The sequence below is a fragment of the Onychomys torridus genome, chromosome 18, assembly GCF_903995425.1.
Source record: "Onychomys torridus chromosome 18, mOncTor1.1, whole genome shotgun sequence".
Lineage (NCBI taxonomy): Eukaryota > Metazoa > Chordata > Mammalia > Rodentia > Cricetidae > Onychomys > Onychomys torridus.
This window is the reverse complement of record NC_050460.1, coordinates 31198592-31220357: the sequence shown is the minus strand read 5'-3', so window position 1 is coordinate 31220357 and position 21766 is coordinate 31198592.

Sequence of the window (21766 nt, the reverse complement as noted above, 5' to 3'; positions counted from 1 at the left end):
CACGCCCCTTATTTGCATGAGAGGTCCCGCCCCCACTCGCGCTCACGCGCCCGGCTTAAGGAGGTCTGCGCGCTTAAGGTGGAACGGCGCTAAGCGAACGCGGCGTGGGTGCGCCCAAGTCGAACCTCCGCGCGGCGCCCGACTTCTCCCCGCGCTCCTCCTTGGGGAGCCCGGCTCCCGGGCCCCGCGCGCCCGGCTCCTTCCGGGTGCTCTGCACGCTGTAGCTCGGCTCTGGGGCGGGCGGCGCTTCTCCGCGGGCACAGGGAGAAAAATGCATTTCCTGATTTAGAAAAAGAAAAGGGAACCTGAGGACTCAGGCTGGCATTACGATCTCCTCACTTTTGAGATTTTTGCTGACCTTGGCTGGAGGCCAGAAGTAGGTTGTCACTGCACCCGAACTCCCCCTAGCCCGCTGGCTGCTCGCTTCTGCCTAGAGGCTCTACCCGACCACTAAAGCGCCTAGAGGGGCCAGGCTCTAACTTGGGTTTGCCACCTGTCATTTCTATTTAGGGATGGGTTTTTACTGAATACCCAATGTGTGCCAGACACTTGTTTCAAGGTCTGAAGATATAACAAGGAGCAAGCCAAAATCCTTGCCCACCTTAGTTTACATCCTAGAACCTGAAAAAAAAAATGGCAATAAGCAAATAAATACGTACAGAACAGTTTCTTTCTGGCAACACAAAAGTATTTTGCCTCTGTAAGAACCTAGGCACAAATCCGAGGCCTTTCAGATCCCTGCCGTTAATCCTAGTTCCTGTCCGTAAATGACAGTAAGAACGATTGTTTTGTTTTGAAACAAGAGCTTAGGTGGCCCAATATAGCTTTGAACTCTCAAAATCTGAGGCTGAACTTGAACTCCTGATCCTCCTCCCTTCACCTCCCAAGCGCAGGGGTTTACAGGCATGCACCACCATGCCTGGATTGGTTGTATTTTTTTAGTTATAGTTTTAGTTTTTAATTTGATGGCAGACAGAATGATAACACAGCACCACCTGGCTAAGTATGTGGGAACAATTGGCTTCCACGTTGAACATGACAGGACAACTCTCTGGGAATCCGCTTTGCCTATGTAGTAATAGTTGTCGATGCCTGCTCTTTCAGAACCATACCCTTAACCCCAAATTGTGGTGACTGGCCAGCTGAGGCAGCTGCATGTGGAAATGAACAGAGGTGTGGCTGCTCTTCTAGCCTTGAGATCACTGCTTCCTGGACAGCCCTACTTGGATGTCATTTGGCAGCTATGAACTGAGTGTGTGAGGATGACCACAGCCATCCACCCACAGCTGTCCACCCTGTAAAGGGCAGGACACGATGACAAACATCCTTATCTTAGTTGCAGAGCTACACTAAGCAGCCGGGACTGGGTTGACCCCTGGGTTTCCCAGCAAGGCTTCCCCAGACCCTGGAGACACAGAAAGCTCTTCACTGTCTCCCTGAACAAACTCTCATGCTTATTTTTACTTTGGTACACAGTCTACCAATAAAAGCAACAATCAATACCAGCAGCAAAAAGCCTAAACAGAAGGGAACACTCATGCCGTGTTGTAGGGGAGGCTTGGTAGCAGAAGCTGAACTTGATGCTCTGGCATCAAGGGTGCGGTTTCTGTAAACAACCCACTGGAGGAAGTTCCTTGTGCCTCACCTCACACACACAGTGTGTCCAGAAGACTAGGTTTTCAGTGAACAGTAGCCTCAGGTTGGGCACTGGCCAAAACTTCCTGTCCCCTCCTTGTCTCCTTCAACATGGAAGAGCCACCTGCATTGTCTGAAAGCAACCCAGGTCCCAAAAAATCTTCTCCCAGGCTTCCTCATCATCCCAGTTGTCCATGGGCCCCCCTGCCTGTCCTTTCTGTCCTTACAAACTTTTGCATTCTGTTATCGACCAATTGGCTATTTTTGTTTTGCCCTTTTGGGGCTGTAGGTTGACACTCAGTGTAAGTAACAGAAGCCAACAGAGGGGAAGAAAAGACAGCACTCGGGTTAAAAGTAGATGTAAAGAGCAGGGGTTAAAAAAAGCAAGATAGGAACAATGGTGAGGGTCTGCTAAGAAACACACTGTCTGTTAAAGTCAGGTGAATTCACAATTGGATTCCCATAGTGATTAGGGGAACACGAGTAGATGCCACAAAGCAAAGAAATGAAATTTGGAGCAGTGGTGGTGCACGACGCCTTTAATCCCAGCACTCGGGAGGCAAAGACAGGCAGATCTCTGAGTTGGATGCTAGCCTGGTCTACAGAGCGAGTTCCAGAACTACACAAAGAAACCTTGTCTCAAAATACCAATAATAATCATAATAATATCCGAGCCTCCCAAGTGCTGGGATTAAAGGTCAAACACATAAATTAAATAAATTTAAAAAGAAATGACATTCCCCTTTGATCTAGCAGAGCAAACAGGACTTGCTCTATAAAAAATGAATGAGCGACGGGACCTGGGGAGACGGCTCAGTTATTAACGTGCCTGCCACGTTAAGCATGAGAACCTGAGTTTGCTCTTCAGCACTCAGGTAAAAAGGGTGTGTGTAACAGCGCATGTCTGTGATCCCAACCCTGAGAGACAAAGACTGGAGGATCCCTGGGACTTGTTGTGAGCCAGTCAGGCCACATCAGTGAGCTCCAGAGTAAATGAGAGACCCTGTCTCAACAAAACAAGGTGGACTGTAGTGGAAGAATGTACCTGACCCCTCTCTCTCTCTCTCTCTCTCTCTCTCACACACACACACACACACACACACACATTAAATAAATAAACAAATAAATGGTGATAGAGGAGGTGGTCAGGCTTGTGATTCAGTGTTTGTGGCTGTCAGATTGCACCTCTAGCTAGGGCATCTGCCATACTTTCTCATAGAGTAACATAGAAAAGAATCTATGGCATATATCATCAGGAAGACAGAATTCTCAAAAGAAGAATCTCAAATGGCGGAAAGACATTTAAAGAAATGCTCAACATCCTTAGTCATCAGGAAAAAAATGCAAATCAAAATGACTCTGAGATACCACCTTACACCTGTCAGAATGGCTATGATCAAAAACACTAATGACAGCCTATGTTGGAGAGGATGTGGATCAAAGGGAACACTCCTCCATTGTTGGTGGGAATGCAAACTTGTACAACCACTGAGGAAATCAGTATGGCAATTTCTCAGAACATTGGGAATTGATCTACCTCAAGACCCAGTCATACCCAAGGAGTGCTCAATCATACCACAAAGATACAAGCTCAACTATGTTCAAAGCAGCACTATTTGTAATAGCCAGAACCTGGAAACAACCTAGATGCCCATCAACTGAAGAATGGATTAAGAAAATGTGGTACATATACACAGTGGAGTACTACTCAGCAGAGAAAAACAATGACAGCATGAAATTTGCAGGCAAATGGATGGAACTAGAAAATATCATCCTGAGTGAGGTAACCCAAACCCAGAAGGACAAACATGGTATGTACTCACTCATAAGTGGATTCTAGATGTAAAACAAAGAACAATCAGACTGTAACCCACAGATCCAGGGAGGCTACATAGCAGGGGGGACCCTAGGATGACTGTGGCTTATAACAAGTTTTGGTTTTACTCAATCACTGGGCAAACCTCAGTGAAACATTTCACTATTAGGATAAGAATTTGTACTGTATCAAGCTGATAATAGAAAATAAATAAATAAAAATGAAAAAACAAAAACAAAGCATATAACATCAGGTAATCTGGATGGATGGATGGCTCACAACATCTAGGCTGTGAAAGTGGAGAAACTTCTCTCTTTGGGGACAGAGAAAAGCACCTGTCTCTCTGCCTCAGGATGGCAAATCCTTACTCATCTGAGTTGTCTCCTTTTGCTTTGTTTTGTTTTTTTGTTGTTGTTTTGTTGTTTTTGTTTTGTTTTGTTTTGGTTTGGTTTTGGTTTTTCGAAATGGTTTCTCTGTGTAGCTTTGCGCCTTTCCTGGAACTCACTCTGTAGCCCAGGCTGGCCTCGAACTCACAGAGATCCACCTGGCTCTGCCTCCCGAGTGCTGGGATTAAAGGTGTGTGCCACCACCGCCTGACTGAGTTGTCTCCTTTTGCAAGTAAGGAGTTTGAGTGAAGGTCCTCCTTAGGCGACGAGCATTTCAAATCATTCTGTTCATGAGCTCTTTGGGCCTGGATGGTCTTTTCTAGGGTAGAGCCTATGGCAGGGTGTCTACCTCTCCCATAGTTACAACCGCTTCTTCGTAGTCCGAGGCATGAAGCTACCTTAAGGGTATCACTCTTTCTCTTGTCCCCGACATCACACTAATGCTGGGGCTTGAATGATGAAGGCCTCTGAATTAGTGAACCAGGATCTAACCCTTCCAAGCTGGATTCTTAGTCTCTTCAACTTCTAGGTTCCCAAGATGGAGGAAATGTGTTGGGGGGGGGGGACCCAAAAAACAAAACAAAACAAAAAACCCAAACTGCCTTTCGGCTAATGATGCCCAGGGTCTACAGCCTGCCCTGAACCCATACTGGAAGTCGGATGGGGTGTGTCATGGACCCTGGAGTGGAAAACCTGTTTGAGGACAGCAGGGGATGGTGTAAGCCATCATCCGTATGTATAGCAGCCTGTGCCCAAGTCCCCTCATAAGCCTACATGTGTCCTTGTTATTTGTAGGACATGTCCAAGACATTGATTGCATTGTCTCGGGAGGGAAGGGACCTTTCTCCCTGAATAGGACAAAATGAGCTAAAAATTAGTGCAAATCCCAACCCAAATCATCCCAGCAAGTCAAATCATCCCAGCAAGTGAGGGCGTGGGGACCTAGGTGTAGAGAGTGTCATGATTTCTGACTTCACTGAGTCAGAGAATAAAGTGAAAACATCAAGTTAGAGGGCCAGACCAAGGAAAGGATGTGGCTCAGGCATGAATACCAAGCCACACAGCAGAGGGACAGTTGGTATTAATTGGGTAAGTAGGTTTCAAAGGTCCCTTGGGCACCTGGAATGGTATTCTCCTTGGGGACAGAACCACAGGAGGCTGGATGCCCCAGTGTTGGGGGTTAGAGTTCTGCAGGCACCATGGGGATTGGTTCAGCTGCTGACTACCCATGAGGCCTGCAGTTCTGGAACATTCTTGAGTGCTGTATGATGACACGTGGTAAGGTCTTCACAGGTTATGGCAAGAATTCAATAGATGTGCTTATACAGTGGTTATTTTATATATATCATGTAGCCAGGATTTTTACAGAGGACACACCCCTGTCCCTTGCTTTGAAAAAAAAATTCATACATATAGTCAATGCGTTTTGATCATATCTGCTCCCCTTTTCAACACCCCCTGGACCTCCAACCCATAATATGTCTCCCTCCAACCTCATGTCTCACTTATTAGAGTCAGATTAGTGCTACCCATACGTGTTTGGGTGTGGGGTTATAACCTGGAACATGGGCAGCCTACCAGTGGCCACAATCACGAAGAGAATTTACCTTTCCTTTCCTACCAGCTCTTAACTGCGCATAGTTTCTCAGCTAGGGGCGGAGGATTTCATGAGCCTCTCCTCCATCCATTCCGAAAATTTGACTGGCCTGATCTGGTAACCATGACTGTTATTAGTTCTTCAGGGTAGTGACCACGGCATGTCCATAAGATAGCACTTCCCAGCTCTGCTCTCCACCATCCTGCTTTTATAGCCTCCCCCACGCCCACCCCCACCCCCGCCCTGCCCCTAGTCTCCTAAAACATTCCCTGAGCCTTAGTGATGCAGATGGAGGAGGGAGCTATTAGTATAAGTCCCACTTAGGGCTGAGTACTTAGGGCTGAGCACTCAGAGTCGCTCACTCATTCTCAGCACTTCGACTACTTCTGCGTCCCCTTGCATGAAGATGCTTCACCGACCAAAGGAGAGAACAGCACAAATCTATGGGTATACCCATAAATATTTAAAATGCAGTTTGGCAACATGGTCATTTAGCAAAACAATAATAGTAGGTTCCTCCCTCGCTGCCCTCCTTCTTTTTTTAATCACTGAGTGTCCCCATCTACCCTTGGCCACACAGTCTTGTTCTTCTCTTCCCTTTTCTCCAGAGGAATATCCGTAGAGAATGGCAGGGCAGGAGGGAGATACTGAGAGATAGGTCACCTAGGATCAAACAAGATCACATCTGGGCCGGGAGGTAGCGGTGCACGCCTTCAATCCCAGCACTCAAAAGGCAGAGCCAGGTGGATCTCTGTGAGTTCCAGGCCAGCCTGGTCTACAGAGCTAGATCTAGGATAGGCACCAAAAAAAAAAAAAAAAAAAAGATCACATCTGGACACTTCGGCCTCTGTGGGGAGGGAAGCAAGGAAGCCGGAGTGGAAGTGAGGCTGGGTAGAGGGGAGCTGGAGGCAGGTCTTCAAAAGGGTCAGAACCGGGAAGTCTACACAAATCGGGGAGAGAGAAGCCTACAGTTCAGCATCCAGGAAACCCCAAGCCCTGCTTATCCAGAGCCCCTGTAAAGAGCACCAGGTCACAAGGATCTGAGGGTCCCTGTAGACTCCAGGACTCACCCTTCTCTTCCCTCTGCTACCCACTGCTACCTCCACACTGGAACATCCACTGTCTCCAAGTCTGGTTACCCCAGCAAGATTTTTCTTCTGCTTCCGAAAAACACAAAAAGATTCTCTGTCTGTCTGTCTGTCTCTATCTCTTTTGATTCTTTGGTGTAGGGATCAAACCTAAGGTTTTCACTTGAGTAGCAGGAAAGTGTTCTAGCCTTGAGCTACATCTCTGGTTCTTTATATAGTCTTAAAACAAGTCCTTGGTTCTAAGATTGTAATTAACATCTATTATCTTCCATTCAGTGGGTTGTCTTTTTATTTGTTTGTGGCAGGGTCACCCAGGCTATCAAGCTCTGAGTGCTGACATTACAGGCAAGTGCCATCCCACCCACCTCTTCAAGGTGCTTTGTTATACAGTGCTGGAGAGAGAACTCAGGTCTTCACACATGTAAAGAAATGCTCTACCAATAAGCTACACCCCCAGCCCTGACCTTTCTGCCTTGTAAGGGATTAACCAGAGATCACTAGAGAAAACGAAGGACTGAGATAACAAACGTGGAATATTTACAAAGGATTAAAAGCGAAGTGCTTGGGATCACTGGCCCTTAGCACCTGACCAGGGTCTGACCCTTGTGTGGATTTGAAGCTGATCAATGGGTATACTCATTCCTGGCCTTGGCAAGTCTGACTTCCTCAAGCTTCTTATCCTAAATAATTAACAGATAGAGGCAACCTTGCCTGAAAAGAATAAGAGAAAACCCAAAGGACAGCATGTTGTAGGTCATCAGTAATCGTTCCTTAGGTTTACAGGAAGCTGAAAGCCCCGATGCCCTTGGATTCTGGACCCTAGAACAACACAGAAGCCCTGTTAGGCAGCGAGTGATGTAGTTCGCATGGTGGATTGCTTTGCCTAGCATATGCCAGACCCTGTTCAATATGTTGTTCAATCTACAGCATGGAGAAAAGGAGAGAAGAATATCAAGAGAATTATTATAAGGATTAATGACCATTCCAGTGCCCACCTGGCTTTGGCTAAAATTAACTGCAAAGAAATTCCACAGAAGCTCCCATGTGTGCAACCCTTGGGGAGACAGAGGCAATGTCTCTCACACCCAGAGCTCACCAATATGGCCAGTCCTGCCAGCCAGCTTCTTCTAAGGATTCCCTGCTTCTGCCTTTTGAGGTTGGGGTCACCACACATATGGGGCATCTACCAGTTCCATGAGCCATCTCCTCAGCTTTTAAAAATATTGTTAAGCCGGGCTTGGTGGCTCACACCTTTAATCCCAGTCAGTACTCAGGAGGTAGAGGCAGGTGGATCTCTACGAGTCTGAGGCCAGCCTGGTCTACAAAGGGAGTTCCAGGCTAGCCAGGGCTACAGAGAGAAACCCTGTCTCAAAAAACAAAATAAAAAGAGGCAGGAACGACAGTGTCACGGGTTAGGGCAGAAGAGGAGGAAGCATTTAGCCAGTGGCTTTAGATACAAAACTACAAGTCTGTTTCCTGGCGCTATTTTTAACTCCTTGTGCGCAAGCTCTCTCCTCTTTCCTCTCTAGAGGAGCTGGAGGAGCCGGAGGAGCTGGAGAAGCTGGAGGAGCTGGAGGAGCTGGAGTTAGAAGCAGTTGTGAGCCACAGGATGTGGTACTGGACCCAACTCAGCTGTATGTACTCTGAGCTCCTGAGCCATCTCTCCAGCCCCTGTGCTGTATTTTATGTTTTAAGATTTATTTAATTTTCTGTGTATGTGTTTTTCCTGCATGTATGTATGTGCACCACATGTGTACCTGGTGTCCATGGAGGTCAGAGGAGGGTTTTAGAACCCTTGAAACTGGAATTATAAATGGGTGAGTCACTATGTGGATGCTGGGGACTGAACTCAGATCCTCTCTGCAAGAGCTCTTAACCATTGAGCCTTCCCTCTGGCCCTGGTTTTTTATTTCCTAAGAGACAGAGAAAAAAGTCTGATCTTGACCCAGTCAAATTTGTTTGTTTATTGAGACAGTTTCTCTGTGTAGCCCTGGGTAGTGCTGTGTAGTGCTGTCCTAGAACTCACTCTAAACCAGGCTGGCCTCGAACTCAGAGAGCCATCTGCCTCTGTCTCTCAAGTGCTAGAATTAAAGATGTGTGCCACCACCACCCAGCTTAAACTGATTTCTTGACCAATCCACAGCAAGAATAATACAGGTCTCATGTGTTGCTATACGCATTCTGCTGGAACTGCCCTTGAGGAGGCTTAGAATGTTCTCTTTGTCAGTTCTCTGTTATCGGTGTTCACATTGATGGTGTGCTGATTAGTTTTATGTCCACTTAACACAAGGGAGAGTCATCTGAAAGGAGGGAGCCTCAACTGAGAAAATGCCCCATAAGATCTCACTGTAGGGCATTTTCTTAATTAGTGATTGATAGGGGAGGGTCCTACCACCTCACCCATTGTGGGTGGTACCATCCCTGGGCTGGTGGTCCTGAGTTCTATAAGAAAGAAGATTGAGCAAGCCATGAGGAGCAAGCCAGTAAGCAGCACCCTTCCATGGCCTCTGCATTAGCTGCTGCCTCCAGGTTCCTGCCCTGTGTGAGTTCTTGTCCTGACTTCCTTTGATGATGATCTATGATGTGGAAGCATAAACTGAATAAACCCTTTCCTCCCCAGGTTGCTTTGGTCATGGTGTTTCATCACAGCAATAGTAACTCTAAGACACATGGTGACTTCACAATGTGGCAATCAATCACCTTGGGCAAATCAATGAGGCAAGTTTTGTTGTGTTCCTGCTCCACCCAGAAATCAGGATAGACGGTCTTCATTCCCAGGTGTCCAGATTTTCTCAGGTTTCCCTGAACAATTGCCACCACACAAGCTCCTTGGAGAGCCTGTAGTGTGTGCTGCTGGGCCTTGGGGCCTTTTACACAAAGGGACTGAATCAGAGGCAGGCTCCGTCCTCATTTAAATTCTTGGCTGAACAGTCCTTCCTGGGGCTAGAGTTTGGGTGTGTCCCCTGGAATTCATGTGTTGGAAATTCAGTCCCCAAAGTCATGTGTTGATGGTATCTGGAACTAGAGACTTTGAGAAAGAATTAGGATGAGGCAAGGTCACTAGAATGAGGGTGGTAGTGACCCTGGAAGAGGAAGAGAGGACCTGGCATGCTTTCAGTCTTTCCATGGCATGCCCTTCTCCCATGTTAGGTACATGTAGGCAGAGGTTCTCGCTGGCTGCTCACACACCAGAGCCAGTGAACCTCTGTTCTTGATAAGTTAACTGGCCTCAGGGATTTTGCTATAAGAACAAATGAACAGATATTAATTAGTCAACCAAAGGGGAAAAACACAACTGTTTCTAGTACATCAAGGAAAAGGCTAACTTGGATTGAATGGTAATGGATACTTGGATCTGTTCTAGGGCCTGACCTCTCTGTGGTTCACTCCACTCCTGTCCTTGGGGATGGGCACTCCTTCATCTTCCATGGTGTGTTTAAAAAAAAAAAAATTGCCGGGCAGTGGTGGCCAAGCTTTTAATGCCAGCACCTGTGAGGCAAAGGCAGGCGGATCTCTGTGAGTTCAAGGCCAGCCTGGTCTACAAAGTGAGTTCCAGGACAGGCTCCAAAGCTACACAGAGAAACCCTGTCTCAAAAAACCAAAAATAAATAAATAAATAAATAATTTTTTTTTTTTTTAGATTTTATGACTATAAAAGTTTGCCTAAATATATGTCTGTGTGCCATGTGTGTTCAGGGTCCTTGGGAGAGCAGAAGAGGGTATCAGGTACCCTGGGACTGGAGTTACAGACTGAGCTTCCCTGTGGGTACTGAGAATCAACTGCTAAATTAAAAACAAATCTATTGAAAAAAAATTTTTGTACTTATTTATTTTAGTGTGTGTGTGTGTGTGTGTGTGTGTGTGTGTGTGTGTGTGTGTGCGTGTGTACTGCTGTACATGTTTGGTGATCAGAGGACAACTTTTTCCAGAGTTAGTTTTCTCCTTCTGCTATGTGGGCACCGGGACTTGAACTCAGGTCCTTAGGCTTGGCAGCATGGTAATGAAAAATTAAGAAAACTAGTCATTATTATTTGTTTCTTTTCTCTGTTTCTTATTCCATGCCCAGCCCCATTGGCAGCACAAATCCTTGCTTACTTTACGTCTTTTTGTTTATGTATGTTATGTTTAATTTAATTTAATTTAATTTTTTTTTTTTTTTCCGAAACAAGATCTCACTGTGTAACTCTGGGTGTCCTGGAACTTACTATGTAGAGCAGGCTGGCCTTGAACTCAGAGATCTGAGTGCTGAGTACTGGGATCAAAGGTGTGTGCCCAACACTTACTTTACTTTATTTTGGAACAATGTGGAGTTCTCATTGCATTTTCCGATGGAGATCTGGAAAGCTTAAGAAACCTGTTAAGGTACACACAGAAGTGGGTTCTGACCCCATTTATGCTTGTCCTGACTCCAACCCTTCAGGATCCCTTCTCATCTTCCTGTGGACCTGTGTTCAAGGAACAGAAAAGTAAATACTTTTTTGAGGAATTTCATTTTTTTCCCCAAGTAAAAGTGCCTAAGCAATTTCTATCAAATTTCTTTTGAAAATCTGGGAGGTTTTAGTATAACTTTTAACATTAAAAACCCAATCAAAGGCAGGCCAGCACTCAGGAGGCAGAGCCAGGCAGATCTCTGTGAGTTCGAGGCCAGCCTGGGTTACCATGTGAGTTCCAGGAAAGGCGCAAAGCTACACAGAGAAACCTTGTCTCAAAAAAACAAAACAAAACAAAACAAAGCAAAAATCAAAGCTGGGTGTGGCAGTGCACACCTTTAATCCCAGCACTCCTGAGGCACAGGCAGGTGGATCTCTCTGAGTATGAGACCAGCCTGGTCTACGTAGCAAGTTCTATGCCAGCCAGAGTTATATGGTGAGGCCTTGTCTCAAAAACAAACAGCAATAATAAAGCTGGTCAGGGGGTTGGAGAGAGAACTCAGCTGTTAAGAGTGTGCTCTGCTTTTGCAGAGGACTTAACTTCAATTCCTAGTCAGGTTAGGCAGCTCACTGGAACTCCAGTTCCAGGGGCTCTGATACCCTCTCTGGCCTTAGCAGGCAACTACACTTTCATGCATGTACCCACACACAGACACACATACATATACATTATTTCTTAAAATAAATGAGAGCTAGAGAGACGGCTCAGTGGTTAAGAACACTTGTTGGTTGCTCTTGCAGGTTCAGTTCCCAACACCCACATGTCGGCTCACAACTATCTAGAGTTCCATGTCCATGGGATCCAACAGACACTCTCTTCTGATTTTTGGAGGTGCCAACCATGCACATGGTAAATACATGGAGGTAAAACATTCAAACATACAAAATAAAATAAATATATTTTTTTAAATTAAAGTCTTTTTTCTCCTTCCTTCCTTCCTTCCTTCCTTCCTTTCTTTTCTTTTTTTCTTTTTTTTAGAGACAGGCTTTCTCTGTGTGACCCTGGCTGTCCTGGAACATTCTTTGTAGACCAGGCTGGCCTTGAACTCACAGAGATCCATCTACCTCTACTACCAAGTGCTGGGATTAAAGGTATGCACCATCACCACCCAGCAATCTTCCACAATTTAATCTCCCTCCTCATTCCACTTTTGGTCATCAGTGCTTTGTTGAGTATAACTTGTGTCCAGAATTCTAGTTTTCTCTGTTGTCTTGTGACAAGGTCTTACTATGTAGCCCTGACAGGCCTGGAACTCACTATGTAACCCAGGCTGACCTTGAATTTGGGGTAATCCTACAGCCTCCTGAGAGTGTGCCCGGGCTGAGCAGATCGTGGATTCTTAAAACAGTTATTTATGTGAATGTGTGTGTGTGTGTAAGTGTAAGCCGTGCATGGTTCACATGTGGAGGTCAAAGGACAGCTTGCAGGAGTCAGTTCTCTCCTTCCACCATGTGGGTCTTAGGGATAGATCTTAGGTCATTAATGGTGAGCACTTTTGCCTACTTAACCACCTTGCCAGCCTAGAGTGTGGATTCTTTTTTTTTTTCCCCCTGAGACAGAATTTCTCTGTGTAGCTTTGGAGCTTGTCCTGGATCTCACTCTTAGACCAGGCTGGCCTCGAACTCACAGAGATCCACCTGGCTCTGCCTCCCGAGTGTTGGGACTAAAGGTGTGTGCCACCACCGCCCGGCCTTAGATTGTGGATTCTTAGAGTGACAGGTTCAGCTTAGCCTGTGGCATGCTTACTACTGCCTTTGTTGCTTTTGGGTCACCCGTGTGTTGGTAGGGATTTCCTTGAAATGGAAACATCCTTCTCTTGCAGGAGAAGAGAGGCTCACTAGGACTCGGGAACTGAACTAAATTTCCAAGTCTCAGGATGTCCCCACGGATACACAAGAGTGACAGTTGCTGGGGAAAGGAGACTCTCCCACCAGGCATAGTGGCCTGCTTGCAGGGAGCTCTAGGGATGCAGCTTTTTACCATCACCCTTGCTGGAGTGGGCTTCTCAGTGATACAGCCGCCTTTGAGTCATCTATGCTCCTGTGAATGATCCATCACCCATATTCTTGTAAGCAAACCCAACTAAACTAGATTTGGATGGAATTGTTTCTTTGGTCTGTCTGTGGCCAGCACCCCAACTGGTGTGAACAGACAGATGTTGGTTCCTGTTTACCCAGGTAAAGTCACACAACACCTTGGCCTATAAGCACCCTTCTTGGAATAGTATCCCAATGATTATCCTACAGACTGTCCCACCACTGACCACCCTCTCTGCTCTATGTCTTTCTCCATTTCCCATCCCTCTGCTATCCTGGGGCAGAGCATTAAGTCTGTTGAAGCAGAGGTTTGATGGCATGAGGTGACAATCTCTCTTTTCTTCTTGGCTCACCCTCACCACTTGAATGTGAGAGGTATGTTGGTGTTGGTGTTATTTTGTTTTGTTTGTTTTTTGGCTGCATAACAAATTACCACCCCCAACTGAGTGGCTCAAAAGAGTAAACATTTGTTAAGTCATAATTCCCGAGGGTCAGGAATAGGAAATAGTTTATCTGCGTGGTCTGGCTTACACGTTGTACTCAGTGTTGTCTGGGGCTGCAGTCATGTGAATGAATACTTGATTGGGGGATGGAAAATCCGCTCCCAAGTCCTTATCTCTGGCCACTGGCAAGAGGCTGTAGCTTTGCCTCATTCAATCTGCTCACAGCATGGTAACTGGCTTTTCTGAGAATAAGTGGTCTCAGAAGGGGGTTGGGGGGAAGATGAGGTATGTCTTGTGATCTTGCCTCACAAAATCATAAACCGCTACTTACTTCCTATTAAATTCCTACTCCATTGGTCACATGGACCGTATTTGATATTCTGCAAGGAAGAACCCACATAAAGACTGTTCATTTGAAAATAGCCATCAGGGGTCTGTCTATTGCAGGATATACACAAACATCCCCTTCACTGAATGTTTGATGGTTTTTTGTTTTGTTTTGCTTAATTGAAACAGGGTCTCCTTAAGCCTGGCTGTCCTGAAACTCACTATATAGGCCAGGCTGTCCTCAAACTCATGGAGGTCCTCCTGGCCTCTGCTTTCCAAATTCTGGGATTAAAGGTGTGTGCCGCCATGCCTAGCCCAGGCTTGAATCTTAAACGTCCCCTATGGGCTCACATTTTAAATCACCTATCTCCAGTGGTGGTACTATTTTAAAGGCTGTGGGGTCTTTAAGAGGTGGGGTCTGGCTGGAGGAAGTGGGTCAAGAAGGCAGGCCTTTGGAAAAGGGTATATCAAATTCTCCTCCAGCTTCCTGTCTACATCATGTGAACAGTAGCTACTACACATTTCTGCTGCCATGGCTTCCCCACCATGATGGACTGAAATCAATCCTTGCTCCATTCAACTGTTCTGTCGGATACTCTTTGGCAGCTATGGAAAGGTAACTAGCATGCTAACCGCAGATCAACCCTCCTGGGATATCTGCTCCTGGGATCCCAATTGCTTCTTTTAAAGATTGGAAATTTGGCTTTACGAGGGTGACTGTTCTCTGCTTAGGTGTCCAACAGTCAAACAAATCCAGAACCACCAGAATGAAGCTGGCATTTTTTTCTTTAAGACTCTGGTAATCCTCTCTTTTTTTTATTTTTTCTGTACTGGAGGCTGAATCTAGAGACTCATGCATGTTAAAAGCAACCTAGCATTGTGTTACTCCTCAGTTCTCTTTTACTTAAATATATTTTCTTTCTTGTTGTGTGTACGATGTATGTCTGTGGTTATGTGCTTATGTCTATGTAGGTGGGGAGGCCAGAAGAGGACATCCCTGCTTTATTGCCCTAAGACAGTCTCTCACTGAACCTGTAGGTAGATGAGTTACCAGCAAGGCCCCAGCATTCCTCTGGTCTCCACTCCCCCATAGCACTGGGCATACATGGCCTCTCCTGGCTTTTTATATGGATGCTGGAGACTTAAAGTCAGGTCCTCATGTTTGTATAGCAAGCATTCTTTTCTTTTTCTTTCTTTCTGTCTTTTTGTTGTTGTTGTTGTTGTTTTTTTTTTTTTTGAGACAAGGTTTCTCTGTGCAGCCTTGGCTGTCCTGGAAGTCAATCTGTAGCCCAGGCTGGCCTTGAACTCACAGAGATTGGTCTGCCTCTGCCTCCCTAGTGCTGGGATTAAAGGCATGTGCCACCACCCCGGGCACACAGCAAGCATTCTACTGAGACAGCTCCCCAACTTTCGTTGTTGTTGTTATTATTATTATTATTATTTTGAGATAGGGTCTCACTAGCTGCCCAGATCAGTTTTGAACTCCCTGTGTAGCTCAGGCTGGCCTCCACCTCACAAACATTCTACTTCAGCCTCCCCAGTGCTGGGATTACAGATCCCCACCACCACATGCACTACTACACCCAGCTTTCCCCACAATTTCCCCTCTGTATAGTAGTTCTGTCCTTCCCGTTGATATGGCTAAATCTCTTGGAGCTATGTTTTGCCCCCCACTTTCTATCACATCTCTGTATGTCTCATCAGCAAACTATGTTGACTATACACTGAAAGCACAGTCGTTATTTGGTGTCCTCAAAGGACTGGTTTCAGGACCTCTAGAGGATACTGAAACCCATGGCTGCGTATCTCCCCCGCCCCCAACCTTTTCTTTTCTTCTCTGAAGCACTATCAAACCGAGCCTCATGCATGCCACAAAAGTATTCTACTGTCGAGTTGATATGCCCAGCCCCCATGCTGCTTACTGTACACTGTCTCTAGATTATTTGATATCTAACACAGTGTGAATCATGCATTAATAGTTGTGTATGGAACGGCCACAAGGTAAGTCTCTACACATTTAGTACAGGTACTCTTTATATATTTAGCTATGTTAAGGTTGAAATTGTGCCTGCCGGGCTGGTGCTCTTCCGCCGAATTCTGACCCCAGTGTCACCCCATCCACATCCTTACTTTTTATTTTGAGAGAAAGTCTTTCCATGTTACCTAGACTGGTCTGAGATTGTCTGCTGGTGGGATTACAGGTCTGTGCTGCCCGGCATGGCCAAATGCAGGATTTTGTTTGTTTGTTTGTTTATTTAAAAATTTCTTTTATGTGTATGGGTGTTTGTATGCATGTATATGATATGCACCAGACAGGCCAGAAGATGTCATGCCCCCTGGAACTGGAGTTACTGACAATTGTGAACTGCAATGCAGGTGCAGGGAATAGAACTTGGGTCCTCTTGAAGAACAGCCAGTACTGTTAAGTGGTTAGCCTTCTCTTGCGCCTCCAGAAATTTTTTTTTTTAAGACAATGTCTCTAAGTAGACAGAACAGCCTTGAGCTCAAGATTCTCCTGCCTCAGCCTTCTGAATGCTGAGGGTTGCAGAATTGCATAAAATTCAGATTAAAAAACAAACAAACAAAAAAAAAAAACCCAAAAAACAAAGCCAGGCAGTGGTGGCACACGCCTTTGATCCCAGCACTAGGGAGGCAGAGGCAGATGGATCTTTGTAAGTTTGAGGCCAACCTGGTCTATGGAGCGAGATCCAGGAAAGGTGCAAAGCTACACAGAGAAACCCTGTTTTGAAACAAAACAAAACAAAACAAACTATATGGTGATATTTTATTTGTACTGAAATGTGATTTTATTTGTATGTTAATAAATAAAGTTGCCTGGGGGTCAGAGCTAATAAAAAATAAAAATAATTTAAAAAAAGCCACAGCAGAAGCTGGGTGGTGTTGGTGGTGGCGGTGGCGGCGGTGGCGGTGGCAGCGGCAGCGCACGCCTTTAATCCCAGCACTTGGGAGGCAGAGCTAGGCGGATCTCTGTGTGTTCAAGGACACAGCCAGCATGGCGACACAGGCCTTTAATCTCAATACTAACCATAGAAGACCTGGAGGTCTGTATGGACAGGCAGTGATGAGGAGGTCATGTGGTTGGGTTTACAACCAATGAGAAGGCAGAACAGAAAGTTAATAAAAGGACAGACACACAGGAAGTAGGTCTCTTGCTGAGGGGAAGGACAGCAGTGGCAGTGAAGGTAAGAAAGGGTTTTTAGCTCTTAGCTCTTGCTCTGACCTCTTGGGCTTTTAACGTTGTAATTGGCTCTGTGTTTCTTATTTAATAAGACTGTTCATCTACAAAACTATTTTCCAACAAATTTAAATTTTTATTTTACATTTATTTGTGTGTGCTCGTGCATGCATGTGCCAGGGTACATATATAGAAATTAGAGGACAATTTTTGGGAGTCTTTTCTCTCTCTTTCACCATGTGGGTCCTGGGAATCAAACTCAGGTAATTAGGCTTGGTAGTGAGTGCCTTATCCTGTCTTTCAGAACAAATTAAAAAAAAAAAATTTTTTTTTTCACCAGGTGTGGTAGTTTAGGCCTGTAATCCCCACACTCAGAAACCTAAGGCAATAGGGATGTGAGTACAGGTCCATCCTGGGCTACATGGTAAGTCTTTTTGGAGCTAACCTGAGGCTACAAAGCATAGACTATGTAAAAATCTAGATAGCTGGGGCTGATAGTATAGCTCACTTAGTCCCTGGATTCAATCCTCTGAACCGAAATAAATAAATAAAAATAAATAAACAAACAAATAAATAAAAAAAAATAAAATCCAGCTAGTGGATAGAGAGATGCTCAGTGGTTAAGAGCACTTGCTGTTCTTGTAGAGGACCTGGGTTCAGTTCTCAGGATCCACGTGGTGGCTCACAATGATCTGTAACCCCAGTTCTGGGGGTGAGGTGGCGGGGGTGGGGGGCATGGGGGGGGGACAGGATCTGGCTCCCTCTTCTGGCCTCCACAGGTACTGCACACACATGGAGTGCTTACATACCTGCAGGCAGAACACACACACACACACACACACACACACACACACACACACACACACAAATAAAGTCTAAAAACAACGTGAAATCCAACTAGACTTCCCCACTTCTCGGCTGTCCTCCAGCCCAGCCACTTGCCTTTCTCCTTCAGATGGCCCATTTGCCCCTGTCTGGCCTCTCTGTTTCCACCCTGTTCCCTACAATCTATTTAAAGTCAACAGCCAGAGGGACCCTTTAAAATAACTAAGAAGTTATATTTGCTCTGATCAAAACCTATCAGAAGCTCTCCATTTCTTTTGACTTTATAGACAAAGGCTTGGCATTGACCTACAACCAGTGCTTTGGTTTTAATCCAGTTAGAGGGAGACAAGTGTTCTTAGTGGAGGAGTGATGGATGTAATAGGAATTTAAAAATTTGGGGCCGGGTGGTGGTGGCGCACGCCTTTAATCCCAGCACTTGGGAGACAGAGGCAGGAGGATTAAAGGTTTGAAGTCAGCCTTGGCTACATAACAACACTGTTTAAAACAACGAAAAACAAAGATACGAGGGAACAAATATTGATTAACAAAATTTTTTAAAGCTAAGTATGATTTGGGCATGATGTAACCCCAGAACTTGGGAGGCAGAAGCAGGTGAATCTGTGAGTTCAAGGCCAGCCTAGTCTACAAAGCATGTTCCAGGCCAGCCAGAGCTTCATAGCGAGAGACCATCTTTTGTAAAAACCAAAAACCAAAGCAAATCAAACCCAAACTCCCACTTCTCAAGTGCTGTGTCTTTTCGCCTGTCTCTCCTTACCCCACTTCAGTATTTACAGCAATTCTACGATGTGAGGTCTTTGTGATAGAAAAAGTAGGTCCCAAACACCTTAAATACCTTGCTTGAGGCCCTGTGACTAGACAAGGCCAGCACAGCACAGTGCTGCAACCCACGCCTGATTACCTCCAATATCCCAAGGAGCCATTTTCACTGAGAAATGATGAAATGAAAGGACATACACATCTTCAAGACAGAAGACAGACATCTTTATTTAAGGAACAGCTATGGGCTTGGGATACAACTTAGTGGTAGTCTGTGGCCTTGGCCTGGTCTACAGAGAGAGTTCCAGGACAGCCAGGGATACATAGAGAAATCCTGTCTTGAGAAACCAAACCAACTAGACAACAACCCCCCCCCCCAAGGCAAAGAAAAACAAAACAAAACAAAAGCCCTCAGCCACATGTGAGTTTAGATGTTCAAAAAAATACTGAGTGTGATTAGAGAAATGCATGTTTTTCTTCAGTTTGTGGTGTGTGTGTGTGTGTGTGTGTGTGTGTGTGTGTGTGTGTGTGTGTGTGTGAATGTCCTTTGAAGGTCAGAGTTTTGTGCTTTTTTTGAGACAGTCTTACTATGTAGCACTGGCTGACCTGAAACTCACTATATAGACTGGGTTGGCCTTGAACTTGTGCCTCCTTAGTGCTAGGAGGTGTACACTGCCATACAAGTCGAGTCTTCAGTTTTCAGCCCCTGAGTTTTTATTCTAACCTTGGCTTCCCAGCTTTCCCAAAGAACCAGCATCCTCTCCTTACATCGGGAATTGCCATCATCAAGCTGGCTCAGGACTTGGAGCAGGTTACCCTCCAAGGTTCCAGGCTGTTTTCCTAGACATGCTCAGGGTTTCCATTTGTCTTAAAGAACCTGCTTTTCCCTGTAGGTTCTAGGTTCTTCTCTTTCTTCCTTTCAATGTGTGTGTGTGTGTGTGTGTGTGAGAGAGAGAGAGAGAGAGAGAGAGAGAGAGAGAGAGAGAGAGAGAGAGAGAGAGAGAGAGAGAGAGAGAGAGAGAGAGAGAGCAGCTGCACATATGAACTCAGAGCAGTTATGGCAACAAGTACAAGCCCAGTGCAAACTCAAGCCAAACCAAATCTCAGCAGGGAGAAGGGAGCTAGACGTGAAGTCTTACCGCTAGCCTGGGATCCATTGGGAACTGATGTTGCTGGGAGGGAGAAAACCAGTCTCTTCAACAGTGCTGTTCCTGGGGGGATGCCATACTCCCATGGAATGCCATACCATCCCTGAATAAATGGGCACAGCAAACTGGACATGATATGGGGGGAAAAAAAAGAGGGACACAAAATTGGTTAGGTAGGGAAGAGAGGTGGATCCAGAAAGAGTTGGGGGTGTTGATGGGTCATAATTCTTTATGTCTCAAAAAATAATTTTTTAAAAAGGAAAAATGTTTTAAAAAGGAAATAAGAGAAAGAAGAATTAGTAGGCTAGCCATAACAAGATCTCGTGTACCCTTACAGAACTCTTGAGAATACCACCACTGTGCGTCTATATCCTTCACAGAGTCTCTGGTCTCGGGCTTCCAGCAATCCATGTTGTGCTAATCTTCTCACACCCATTTTATCCACTGCAATCCAGACTGATGAAGTAAGTTCCCTGAGTTTGTACAGCAGAGCGTGGTCTCAGGAAAGACAGATGAGAGGCTGGAGAGGTGGCTCAATGGCTAAGAGTACTTGTTCTTACAAAGGACCTAGGTTCAGTTCCCAGCACCCACATGGTGGTTCACAGTCATCCAAAACTCCAGCTTCAGGGAATCCAAAGCCCTCTTTGGACCTCATCAGGCACCAAGCATGCACATAGTATACAAATATACATTTGAGCAAAACACTCATACACATAAAAATGAAATAAATCAATGGGTGGTGGCTGCACAAGCCTTTAATCCCAGCACTTGGGAGGCAGAGGCAGACAGATCTCTGTGAGTTCCAGGCCAGCTATTTAAGACCTGGTCGCCAGACTGCCAGACCTGCCCTGTGCTCTCCCTCCTGCTTTCCAGGAATTACTTTCCTCTGCTTACTAAACCCGGACTTATTAATTCAGCTTGATTGGCTTATTGCATTGGTGGAGGAATACCGGGGACCCAATACTTATCAAAAATTAACAAAAATAATAAAAGGTTAAATTTTATTATTTAAGCACGACATAAACAATCTAGTTGACAGAGAAATACAGTTGGAATAGTTCTTTGGAACCATTAGAACCCTTTCTCTGTATTGGTGGTAAAGGTTAGGGGAGTGGAGAAGTTGGTGGGGCCTGGTATAGGAAATGAGTAAGAACTGCTTCTGGTGGCCTGTTAGCTGCATTCCTTGAAAGGGAAAAAATGCATAATTTGTTAACTGAGTTACATAATTCCAGTGATACCATTTTTAATAGACCTGTGTACAGACTTAGCTGATCAGGTTGTAAAGGGCTTTGAATGCTACACTAGGGAGACTGGATTTTATCCTATGGCTATTGTGGGTCATGAACGGTTTGACAGTCAGGATGTGACTTAAACAGATTAACTGCAGTTCTGAATGTCTGTCACGGTTTTGGGTGGAGTTCATAAAGAATCATCAGTAAAAGCCAGTCTTCCCTGAAGCAAACTCATGTTGTGTTTCTCGTTACTCATGCTCAGGAAAGCGTTAACATTGACTATGTCTCTTGGGAAGATGTAGACACAGATCTGACAAGTCCTTTGTAGATATCTGTGGAGCATATTCAGAGCTCAGAGATGCACACATGCTCTGGCTGGAGGGAATCAAGGAAAGCCTCCAGGAGGAAGTAGGTAAGAGGAAGCCAGTTTCTGAAAGAGTAGGAAGTGAGTGAGCAAGCCGATGAGGAAGCTGGAACGTGGTGAAATAAGGACGCTGTGGGCAGTTTGGCTACAGGAAAGGGTCAGGGCCCCAAGGTAGAGAGCTTTATGTGCCCAGTCGAGGGACTTATGTCTCCTTCCTGAAGGTGATGGCATGCTATTAAGGCTGATGAATAACAGGATGATGAAACCATGATGGATATAGGTTATTGTGGCTTGAAAAAAGCTATGGAAAGGGAATGGATGGTGTGTTTTCAACCCCCCCCCCCCCCCCCGGTTTGGCAAACGTTTCATTTCTATAAATGTCATCCGGTGATACTGGTTGATAATGCTCGTTCGGTCTTTTATACATTTTATAATTTACCATCTGTCTCATTTTAATGAGTTACT